Source organism: Micromys minutus, assembly GCF_963924665.1.
Source record: "Micromys minutus genome assembly, chromosome: 19".
Classification (NCBI taxonomy): domain Eukaryota; kingdom Metazoa; phylum Chordata; class Mammalia; order Rodentia; family Muridae; genus Micromys; species Micromys minutus.
In genome coordinates this window covers 52,425,914-52,438,156 of record NC_137954.1, presented here as the reverse complement: position 1 = coordinate 52,438,156, position 12,243 = coordinate 52,425,914, and positions in this window count along the sequence as shown.

Genomic DNA, 12,243 nt, shown 5'->3' with positions numbered 1-12,243 from the left:
GTCACTCCTGATACCATTTTAATAATCCACCTCTGGGTGATTATACTTTTTCAATAAGCCTCTAAGCAAAAGAAGCAGTAATCTAGCTCTCCCTGAATGCTTGTAAATATTTATTATTCTATGTCCTTATGTTCTCCTTTTGCCAAGGCCTTAGACCAAGCCTTTTCTTTTTATATGCCAACAGCAGATCTGATTTCTGTAGCATTGGTTATTCATCTAATGTTCCTTGCCTGTTCCTCTATAGATTGGCGGCCTGGTGACTGTTTCAAAGCCATGGAGTATTATATTGCTAATCTTTGTTTTCTCAAAGCCTGGCATAGTTCCTGGAACATTGCTGTCCACTAAAGTTTGTTTAAGGGGAGATTAAAATGGAATAATTTTTCCAGAGTAGAGGTGTCAGAGCTGTGTTATAGATACAGCACAGAGAACAAAAGGAGAAAATGAAGCCCAATGTGTTAGCACATGCTACTGAGAGTAAAAAGAAAATTAAAAACCAATACTGTTCTAGCTAGAGATGGGTGAGCTAATGGACACTTATTTCCCATATACTTTTAATAATATAGATGAAAGAAACCAGTTTATTTCCACAGAAATTTAAAAAAGATCTCAGGAGAAAGTATAGGTCCAGCCAGAGTCAGCAGTGGGCTGGGGTCCCTTAGTGGTGACCTCTCCATTGAAAAAGCAGGTGAGTACTGTGAGGGTTCCTTGCCCATGAGATGTAATGAAGGTGACTAGATCCTGGTGCTGCAGGTTGGATGTGCTTGTATCTGGAGTTTATCATAGGTGCCTGAGGCACCAAGCTATAGGGTTCATACTGTCCTGGTTGTTTTCAGTCTCTGATTGTTGTGGCATAATCTTTAATAATAGTAAGTTTGATCTGCACTTGTTCAGAAAAGACTTCAGATAATCCCATCACACACACACACACACACACACACACACACACAAACCCCTACTCCACGTTGCCCTCTATACTTTTACAAATCAACAGGGTGCTTAAGATCAACAAAGGAAGTATTTGTCCTTTCTCCGTACCCAGTGAATATTACTGGTTTTTGTAACTGAAAGATTAAAGCAAACCCAAGTTCCTTCCATATTTCTTGTCTAGGAGGCATCAAGGCAACTGAAGATGAAGATAGCCTTGAGGGGACTGAGGCTGGAGGCTCATTTTCTGTGATAACAGCTCCTGACAGAAGAAAGCAGCAGCTTCTTGTAAGGAAGATCATTTACTCAAGAACCTCCATTAATCCCAAATCTGTTATGGCTAACAACTTACACAAAAATTCAAACTCATCAATGTGAGAGAGTAAGAGACTTCAGAACGCTCAGTCTTAGGTGCTATGTCTATACCACACTCCTCCCTTTGATGCTCTAATGGAAGAGCAGGTGGTTGGGAAGACTCTAAAAGCCAGAGGTGATGGATGACTTTATGTGAACAGAGTTTCCCAGACACAACAGGCCAGATGTATAGATGAACTGTCCACAACAACTGTGACAGCATGCACAAGCACAAGCTATACAAAATCCCAGTATACAAAAAGGGGAGATGGGCACAAACTCTCACCTCTAGCTGAAGAGCTACTGACATTATGCTACAGCTGGGGAAATAAAAATCACTTTTTGTTATTGTTTATATGTTTACTTGATTTTGATATGACTTCTTGTATATTGACTGTACTGTAAGACAGGTCCCAATCTCTGCCCAGGAGATTGAGAATGTAACATACACACAGACACACACACAAACATACATGAGAGAGAGAGAGAGACAGGGAGACAGAGACAGACAGAGAGAAATAGAGAGACAGAGATAAAGAGAGAGGCAGAGAGAGATGGGCTATGAGGCAGGAGGTAGGGAGAAACTAGGAAAAATTGGAGGAGAAAGAGGAATATGATCAAAATACCTTGTATAAAATTCTCCAAGAATAAAAATATTATAACAATGAATACATAGATAAAATGGTTTGGGGTTGTAAGTGAAAGGTTAAAAATAAATATGCTTATACATTTTGTTTGTAATTATTCCTTTTCTAACTAAAAGCCTGATACTTATCTAAGGCATGAAGGAATGTGGCCATGAAGTCTTCATGTAATTTGTCTGCTCTCAATTGTTTTCAGCAAGTTTTAAAAGATTGTTAATTTCTTACACCTTTGACAACAAGGTGACTTAGCTTAAGATACAGCTCATTCTTGTTGGATACTTTCATAAGGCTTAAGGTACCTCAAAAATAATGTAGAGTACTCCATATTTCCTGTTCCTTCACCTCACTGCTTCCTATTGCTGGAACAACAGTCAGGCATTCTCTAAATGTGGTCAGAGTGGTGCTCGGTTGTTGAGAGCATGTACTGCTCTTACAGAGGACCCGGAATCAGTTCTGCACCCACATTAGTCAGGACCACATATAATTTCAGCTCTAGGATGATCAAATGTCTCTGATTTCACGGGCACCAACTTATGTAAATAAACACAAACACAGAAACATAGTTTAAAATATAAAAGCTTGGCCAGGTGTCTGTCATCGGGACTCCGGATCTGTCGGTGGAAGGCTGTGCTCCCAGAACAGATGCAGAGGTGCTTTTCCACCTGGACCAGGGATGAGCCTGGGGCACAGGCCAAGGATGTCACACCATGAGTTCTCAAATCACAGGGAGCAGAGCGAGGTGGTCTCTGAAAAAGAGCCCATGCCAGCAGACAGTGAGGGCAGGGTCTCTGTCATCAGGACTCAGGATTTGCAAACAGAAAGCTGAGTTTCCAGTTCAGCTGCACAGGTACTTTTCTACCTGGACCAAGCGTGAGCCTGACACATAGGCCTGCTGGCTGTCTGCCAAGGGAACACAGGGGGTTCTCAGGACACAGGGAGTGTGGTGCTCTGGAAAAATGTTCATTTTTGGCCTAAAGAAAGAGCCAGGTCTCTGCCATTAGGACTCAGGACTTGTGGGTAGAGGGCTGAAATCCCAGAACAGCTTCAAAAGTCCTCTCACAACTGAGCCTACAAAGAGAGAACTGAGTCACTGCCACCAGAATTCTGCCTGCCCACAAAGAGATGAACACCCAGGAGCAATCTCTCTCCCGAGCCCACGTACTTTCAGACCCACAGGAGAGACAAGCATCATTCAGGAACAAAAAGATCACCTACAGTCACTGACAACAAGATGGCAAGAGGAAAGCACAAGAACCCAAGCAATGGAAACCAAGACAGCCTGGCAACATTAGAACCCAGTTGTCTGACCACAGAAAGTAGTAGATTTCCCAACACTCCAGAAAAACAAGATTTACACTTAAAATCATACTTCCTGATGATGAAGGAGATCTTCAAGAAGCACATGAATAGCTCCATAAACAATTACAGGAGAAATCACTCAAAGAACTACAGGAAAATAAAATCAAACAGATAAAATAATTGAAAATGGAAATAGAAACAATAAAGAAATCACAAAAAGAGACAACCTCTGAGATAGAAAGCATAAGAAAAAAATAAGGAGTCACAGATACAAGTATCACTAATAGACTATAAGAGATGAACGAGAGGATCTCAGGGGCTGAAGACAACATTGAAAACATAGACAAAAGAGTCAGAGAAGATGCAAAAATCAAAATGCTCCCAACTCAAAATTTCTAGGAGGTCCAGGACACAATGGGAAGACCAAACCTAAGAATAATGGGCATAGAAGAGGGAAAAGAATATCAACTAAAAGGCACAGTGAATATTTTCAATAAAATCATAGAAAAAATCATTCCTACCCTTAAGAACCAGATGACCATGAACATACAAGAAACCTACAGAACTCCAAATAGATTGGGCCAGAAAAGAAATTCTCCACGACACATAATAGTCAAAACACCAAATGTTCGAAACAAAGAAAGAATATTAAAAGCTGTAAGAAATAAAGAACATGTAACATATAAAGGCAGACAAAACAGAATTACACCAGACTTCTCAACAGAGACTATGACCTGTCCTAGACAGACAATATACGAACTCTAAGAGAACACAAATGCCAGCCCTTGTTACAATATCCAGCAAAACTTTCAGTTACCATAGAGAGACCAAGATATTCTAGGACAAAACCAAATTCAGACAATATCTGACCACAAATCCAGTCCTACAAAGAATAATCTAGAAAAAAACCCAAGGAGGGAAACTATACCTTAAGAAAGGCAAGAAAATAACTATACATGAAAACCAAAATAAAAAAGAAACACAAACATAATTCTACCTATAACAACAAAAATAACAGGAAACAACAATCACTATTTCTTAATATCTCTTAACATCAATGGACTCAATTCCCCAATAAAGAGACATAGACTATCAGACTATACGTAATTAGGATCCAGCATTTTGCTACACACAGGAAACCCATCTCAGAGACAAAGACAGACACTACCTCAGAGTATGGGTTCAGTGTAGAATTATCTTAGACCTTCAGAGGACATGATACCAATCCTCTCCAAACTATTTACCAAAATAGAAACAGAAGGAAGACTTTACAACTCACTCTTTGAAGCTACAATTACTCTCATTCCTAAATAACACAAAGACATTACAAGGAAAGAGAACTTCAGACCAATTTCCCTCATGAATATTGATGCAAAAATTTCTTTAAATAAATTCTTTCAAAATAAGAATTCAATAGAATTCTTGCAGACCAAATCCAAAAACACACCAAGACAATTGTTCAACATGATCAAGCAGGCTTCATTCCTGGGATACAGTGATGGTTCAATATACAGAAATCCATCAACGTAATTCACCATATAAAGAAACTCAAAGAAAAAACTACATGATAATCTCACTAGATGCTTAGAAAGCATTTTAATAAAATCTACACCCTTTATGTAAAAGTTTTGGAAAGAACAGGAATTCAAGGCCCATAACTAAACATAATAAAAGCAATACACAGCAAACCAGTGGCCAACATCAAAGTAAAAAGTGAGAAAATTGAAGCAATCCCACTCTAATTAGGGACTAGATAAGGTTTCCAACTCTCCCCCTACCTGTTCAATATAGTACTAGAAGTCCTATCTGGAGCAATTAGACAGCAAATGAAAGTCAAAGGGATACAAGTTGGATAGGAAGAAGTGAAAATATCACTATTTGCTGATGACATGATAGTATACTTAAGTGACACCAAAAATTCTACCAGAGAACTTCTACATCTGATAAACAACTTCAGCAAAGTGGCTGGATATCAAATTAATTCAAACAAATCAGTAGCCTTCCTCTACTAAAGGATAAACATTCTGAGAAATAAATTAGTAAAAAGATAATCTTCACAATAGTCACAAATAATATGAAACACCTTGGTATGACCCTAACTAAGAAAGTGACAAGAACTTCAAATCTGTGAAGAAGAAAGTTGAAGAAGATTTCAGAAGATTGAAAGATCTCCCATGCTTGTGGATTGGAAGGATCAACATTGCAAAAATGACCATCTTGCCAACAGCAATCTATAGATTCAATGCAATCCCCATCAAAATTCCAACTCAATTCTTCATAAAGTTGGAAAGAGCAATTAGCAGATTGATCTGGAATAACAAAAAACCTAGGATACCAAAATCTATTCTCAACAAAAAAGCTTCTGTGGGAATCACCATTCCTGACCTCAAACTATATTACAAAGCAATTGTGTTAAAAACTTCATGGTACTGGTACAAAGATAGGCAGGTAGATCAATGGAGCAGAATTGAAGATCTAAAATTGAACCCTCAAGCATATGGTCACTTCATCTTTGACAAAAAACCTAAAAACATTCACTGAAAAAATGACAGCCTCTTCAACAAATGGTGTTGGCTCACCTGGCTGTCAGCATGCAGACAAATGCAAATAGATCCATTCTTATCTCCTTGTACAATGCTCAAGTCCAAAATGGATCAAAGATCTCCACATAAAATAATGTACACTGAAACTATTAGAAGAGTATGTTGGGAAAATCTTAGAACACATAGGCACAGGGAAGAATTTTTTGAACAGAACACCAATGGCTGTAAGATCAAGAATCAATAAATGGAACCTCATGAGATTACAAATTTTTTGTAAGGCTAAGGACACTGTCAAGAAAACAAACAGTGGAAAGACTGGGAAAGAATGTTTACTAATCCAACATCTAATAGAGGTCCAATATCTAATATATAGAAAGAACTCAAGAAGTTAGACTCCAGAGAATCAAACAATCCTATTAAAAATCGGGTACAGAACTAAACAAAGAATTCTCTTCTGAGGAATATCAAATGACTGAGAAGCACCTAAGGACATGTACAACAGCCCTAGTCATCAGTGAAATATGTTGATACCGTCTCCGACCAGCAAAAAAAGGAGCAAAGACACAGTGTTCTTCTCAAAGCGGTTTATTCAGGAACCTTACAGCATGCAAGTTAAAATCTTTCTGTCTCCTTCCACCCCCAAGCGCAGTCCCTTATATCTTCTCTCAACTCCACCTCCTCAGTCCATGTTGCATGGCTGCAGTTCATAGGTCTGCGTCATCTGGCCTGATCTTGCTTCATGGGTGTGCCTATGAAGCTCGAATGGTGGGAATGGCTAATCTCGGGGGCAGGAGGAAGTCAGGTGATAGTCACAAGACTAGGCTGGAGTCCCAAGAGCCATCTTTGGACTGCCGCGACACCCGCTCTCCACATCTTTCCCTTCTTTATAATTTTGGCCAAGAGAATGTCTGTCCTAGGTTGCCCCCTGTGTCAGTGCCCCTTACCCATCATTAGAAGAAGAACAGCATTGGTTTGATCCCTGTCTTAGGTTGGTGACACGCCCAGGGAGTCTTACCCATCACTGTCTACTTCTCTAGTATGCCAAGCCACATTTGAGGAAACTGCTGCAAAAGGCTGTATCATTAAGGCTTGAGTTCTGTGCTGTCTAAATTGTATATGGCACAGGCACCAGAACACCGGGACGCTTATGAGGACCAAGAAAAGGGCCAATCCAGCTAGTCCAGCCCATATTTTCAGCCTTGGGGCGGAGGCGGTAGTCCAAAAATCTCTTTTAGGCCTGAATAAGGTCATAGCTGAGGGGGCCTGTACAGGCCAGGGACCAAACTGAGAAACAGAGGTATCAAATCCCACAGACCCATTCCAATGAAAGCTTGCATTACCCCAACCCCCTCTCAAATAGCATACTTAAAGCAGATAAACCTTGCAACTACCATTAACACCACACAGCAACCATACATTAAAGGGATTGCTGGCAATTGCCTGAGCAGGACTTTGGTATGTCCAATTATATCCTAAAAATTATAATCATCTGAAAACATAACAATCCTGGAAACACTGATAGGAGCCCCCATCGCAGATCTTCAGTCTTCACCACCATGAGCATCAGCAGCATCAGGCTCATCCACAGGGTCGTTGCTCTGCTCATCCTGGACCACTCTGGTCAACCTCTCTGGGACACACAGTGGCTCTCAATGTTCCTGAGGAAACACACAAACAGACCCTTTCACCCAAACCAACACCGGATTGGGACCCTGCCATTTGCCAGTCAGGACATTTTTCCACATAAACAGGTCTTTGGGAGAAACATCAGGATTGGCGTGATGCTTAGCAGCGACCCACCCATGCTTGTCTTCATCTAAAAAATTTAAGGTAAAAAGAGCAATAGCCAGTCTCTCCCTAGATTAAGAACCTGTGGAGGCAATTCTCCCCCTTTGGTTTAACTAGACACTCCTTGAGGGTGTGGTGAGCACGCTCAATGATTCCTTGTCCTTGAGGGTTATAGGGAAATCTGTGAGTTACTCGAACAGCAGAAGTATAGGCAGGCTCATTATCTGTTTTTAATTTTTTTGGCTGCCCCCAGGTGTTCCATGCTTCAAAGCAATATGGCAATTACATGACGTGCCTTTTACCCAGTATGTTGAGATGCAAAAATGATCTCAGAGGCTGTATTAATAGAAACATGGAGACACTTTAGTTTTCCAAATTCAGGGGAAATGAGTGACATCCATTTGCCAGAGGTGTAGAGGGCGCAACCCATGTGGGTTAACCCCAAACCCAATCTGGGGTAGTATAGGGGCACACTTCTGACACCCTTTTACAATATCCCGTGCCTCATCGTGCATGATCTTAAAGCGTGAGGACAGGGTCTTGGAATTAACATGAAACTGTGAATGAAATTCTTGAGCCAATGGAATAGGTGATGTATCGAAAAAAATCAAGCAAGCCCTGGTAGCTTTATCTGCAATACCATTTCCCTCTGCTAGGGGACTAGGTAAGTTAGTATGGGCATGGATATGCTGTACAAAAAAGGGCGACGTTCTTTTCAAAATCAAGACAACGAGATGTCCAATAGTAGATTTTGAATTGATTTTATCCACTACTTCCAAGCAGAGCAACATGTTAACAACACACTGGCTATCAGAAATCAAATTAAAATGACCTGGAAACAACTCAAATTCCTTAATCACAATTTGCAATTCAATAACTTGGGGTGATGCAGGGGGAAATTGTATGGTAACCAGAGAGGACCCTGCCACCACATATGCTCCTTGTCCTGTTTGGAACTATTTGTAAAGATAACTGGGGCATCTGGCAAAACACCCTTTGAAGTGATTCGAGGGAAAACTACAGGATGAGTGGTAATCAACTGTAGGATAGGATCCTTAGGGAAATGATTATCAAAGTTGCCTTGAAAACTGCATCTCAGAATAGCCCAGTCATCTATAGTAGATGACAATACTTCTAGTTGTCTCACATTATAAGGGATTATAAAATCCTTAGGTGGGATGCCAAAATACTCTATGCATTGTTGAATGCCTAGCAAAGCCAATTGTGCCACTGAAGTGAGATAATGAACAAGTGGCTTGGCCGGGGAAATCTTGGGATGGATCCAAAGCAAAGGAGCGCCTTGCCATAGAACTCCTGTAGGCTGTGCCTCTGTGGGCAGAATACACAGCAAAATGGGTTGTGACTCATCCCGGCGTTTTTAAGTCTGGATGCCCTGCTCTTCCAGTTGTAAGGCTGCTCGGGCAGCATCAGTGAGTTGCCTGGGAGAGTTTAAATCAGAATCACCTGGCAGAATATCATACAATGGCTGCAATTGCTTATTTGTCAAAGATAAATAAGGTCGAAACCACTGAATATCTCCCAGGAGTTTTTGAAAATCATTCAATGTAATCAACTTATCAGTATGGATATGAATTTTTTGTGGGGCTACAAAATCTGCAAAAGGCTCAGTGGACCCTTGGAGGATCTTAGTCAGATTTCCACTTACTTCCCCTCTATTTGGGAGGAATTTCCAAGCTCTACTGCCTAGGATATTGATCTGATCGTATACCTGAGGTGGATAATTAGTCTGAGCTGCTGCAAACCTTCCTTGTCCCATCAGCATGTTCTGATCCCAGGCGGGCTGACCATTGCGAGCGTTAATAATGGCCTGCTCCGCGGCAAATTCAATATAGTATGCCTTCCAATTTAAATATTGATCAGAGGTCAGGCAAGCATGAGCCAAATTTTGCCAGTCACTAGGGGTCATGCAATACTGGTGTAGGTGTTCTAATTGTGCCACAACATACGCAGCACTAACTCCATAGGTGCGCATTCCCTCGGCTAGCCTCTGAACGATTTTCCAGTCTAGCAGCTCATGATAACAATTACCCTGTGCATCCTGAAATACAGGAAAGGACTGGGCTTGTTGCTCCCTCCAAGTTTCAGGATGCAAACTATGCCCTTCCATTCTGCCTGGGGCATAAGGAGGCAGAGTTGGCCGCCCCAGAGTTGATGGTTCAACCCATACTTTCATTTTCTCCAAACAGTCGGCTATGCTCTCTAGACCGTCTTCCGACATTTCTCCCTCACTAGACACTTCTCCCGCCTCTGAATGCTGGGAGTGCTCTTCCCTAATCTGATTCAGAGCCTCATTTCCCTTTTCCAGCTCCACACTACACAATTCCTCATCTCCTATATAGTTTTTCACCAATTTCCATACCGGCAGCACTCCTTTAGCTAGTACCCCTTGCTCTTCAGCAAACCACAAATCCTTTCCTAATTTTTCCCAACTAGACATTATGAGATGTCCAGATACCTGGAACCAGGGAGCTACCTGGTCCACTGCTTTTAAAAAATTCTCTATAGTCTCCTTTCTTAGCCCAATTCCTTTCGCTTTCAGCAAATCCTTCAGAGCTTGGCAAACTGTCTGAACTGATGTTGTGTTTCCCATAGTGCCGGGTGCAACTTTTCCCTGTACCGGGAACTTTATTGTCTCAAACCAAGAGCCTTCCTCTTCTCCTTTACTGGGGAGCTTTATAGTCTCAAACCGAGAACCTTCCTCATCCCCTTTACCGGGGAGATTTATAGTCTTAAACCAAGAACATTGATTGTCCCACTTACCTGGGAGCTTACCAACTAGTCACCCTGAATGTGATGAGTTCTGAATGCTGAAGGGGAAGTTCCCCATACGGGCCACCACTTGTCCCTACAGTCTGTGACCAGCAGAAAAGGAGCGACGACCCAGTTTCTTCTCAAAGCTGTTTATCCAGGAATCTTATAGCATGGAAGTGAAAATCTTTCTCTCTCCTTTCTGTCTCTCTTTCTGTTTCTCTTTCTCCTTCTCTGCCCTCAAGTGCAGTCCCTTTTATCCTCTCTCAACTCCACTTCCTCAGTCCATGTTGCATGGCTGCAGTTCATAGGTCCGCCTGATCTTGCATCATGGGTACGCCTGCACAGCTGGCACAGTGGGAGTGGCTAATCTCGGGGGCAGGAGGAAGTCAGGTGCTAGTCACAAGACAAGGCTGGAGTCCTAAGCACCATCTATGGACTGCCACCACATCCGCTCTCCACAGAAATTGAAATCAAAACAACCCTGAGATTCCACCTCATACCAATCAGAATGGGTAAGATCAAAAATTCAGATGACAGCAGATGTTGGCAATGATGTGGAGAAAGAAGAACACTTCTCCACTGTTGATGGGGTTGTAAACTGGTACAACCACTCTGGAAATTAGTCTGACAGTTCTTCAGAAAATTAGACATAGTACTACCTGAAGACCCAGCTATTCTACTTCTGGGCATATACCCCAGAGAAGCTCCAACATACAATAAAGACACATGCACCACAATGTTCATAGCAGCCCTATTTATAATAGCCAGAAGCTGGAAAGAACCCAGATGTCCTTCAGTAGAGGAATGGATACAGAAAGTGTGATATATTTACACAATGGAGTACTACTCAGCTATTACAGACAATGGCTTTATGAAATTTCTTGGCAAATGGATGGAACTAGAGAATATCATCCTGAGTGAGGTAACCCAGTCACAAAAGAACATATATGATATGCAGTCACTGATAATTGGATACTAGCCCCAGAAAGCTCTGAATACCCCAGAAACAACTCTCAGACCATATGAGGCTCAGAAGAAGGGAATGCCAAAAAGTGGAAGCCTGTCCTTCTAAGAAAAAAAAAGAAAAAGGAAAAAATGTGTATTCATCATATATTATTATGTAGCAGGTTATGTGAGCTATAATAATATTTTATAAAATAAGTAAAGTAATTTCAAAAGTGTAAAAAAAGAAAAAAGAAAGGAGTTACTATTTTTTACTGATCCAGACACTCAGAAGACAAGAAATGGTTCTAACTTTCTGATCTTACAAAAATAAAACTGTTACAAAAAATATAAATGCATTAAAAATAGTTTTCTGATCTCTGTTGTTCTCCATATGCTGCAGGATGATTGTAACAATCCCATTTGAATTGTATGGCATAAGACAAAACTTACACTGTTCAAAAGCCAATGTGAATTTAATTAGTTTGAATCAAACGTTGGTAGTTTAAGGTAGACTATGAGTAAGAAGGCCCTGGGCTGGCTGCATTTATTACTGACCTGAAGTAAGAAAAGATAAACTTTCTCTTATCTTCTCGATAGGAGGCCAATGGTGTGTGGGTAATCTTGCCTCGCCCCACAGGAAGGGAGCACATGACACATCTTCTCGGATGATCACTTGAGAGGAAGGCTCTCTGGTCTTTAAGAAAGGCAGACTTGTACAGTGAATCTAGCATGGCTTTTAGAGTCATTTATACTCCCAAAGGTTCAAAACAAATACTTGATGACTACAGCTTGCTTAATGGAACGATGCTTATAAGGAGTGAGAGTACTTTATTTTTAAGTTCTGTGAGGGTGGGTGTGAAGATAGGTTCAGCATAAAGGCAGGAGATTTAACCTAAAATTTAGTTAAGTTGAAGGAAGGGCTGTTTGTGGATGCTATTACTAAACCCCCAATCTAGGGTATAAAACTGAGAAAT